Source organism: Pygoscelis adeliae, unplaced genomic scaffold (genome assembly GCF_000699105.1).
Source record: "Pygoscelis adeliae isolate BGI_AS28 unplaced genomic scaffold, ASM69910v1 Scaffold358, whole genome shotgun sequence".
Taxonomy (NCBI): Eukaryota; Metazoa; Chordata; class Aves; order Sphenisciformes; family Spheniscidae; genus Pygoscelis; species Pygoscelis adeliae.
Window position 1 is genome coordinate 3,965,760 of NW_008825429.1, and position 346 is coordinate 3,966,105.

The window sequence follows — 346 nt, forward strand, 5'->3', positions numbered from 1 at the left end:
GGCTCCCCCCCCCCCCTTCCCCACCTCTCTCTTTTGTTAATGTATTTATTTGCATGTGCATAAAGTGTGTATATGTGCTCGTGTGCAATACGCTTAAATGCTATGGAGATGCAGATGGGTTTTGAAACAATAAGATTGCTGCTTCCCAGCTGAGCTGCTGGCTGTTTTTTCATTCATTCATTTATTTCAAGCAACTGTACCATGACTGCATTTTTCAGCTTGATCCCTAGGAAGGATTGCTGGGTTGCGATAACGGAGAGGGCTTACAGCGGGCTGTGGGCTTACAAAGAGGAGGGGGATGGGATGAATCCATCAAGATTTGTACTATTGCAAATGTGATTGCTGT

General features: G+C 45.1%; 1 protein-coding gene across 1 annotated transcript in view; it reads left to right on the top strand.

The window, feature by feature from the left end:
• Window positions 1-346, top strand: part of TAOK3 (TAO kinase 3) — a 52,597-nt gene that overhangs the window by 37,053 nt on the left and 15,198 nt on the right. The gene's annotated exons all lie outside the window — the stretch shown is intronic.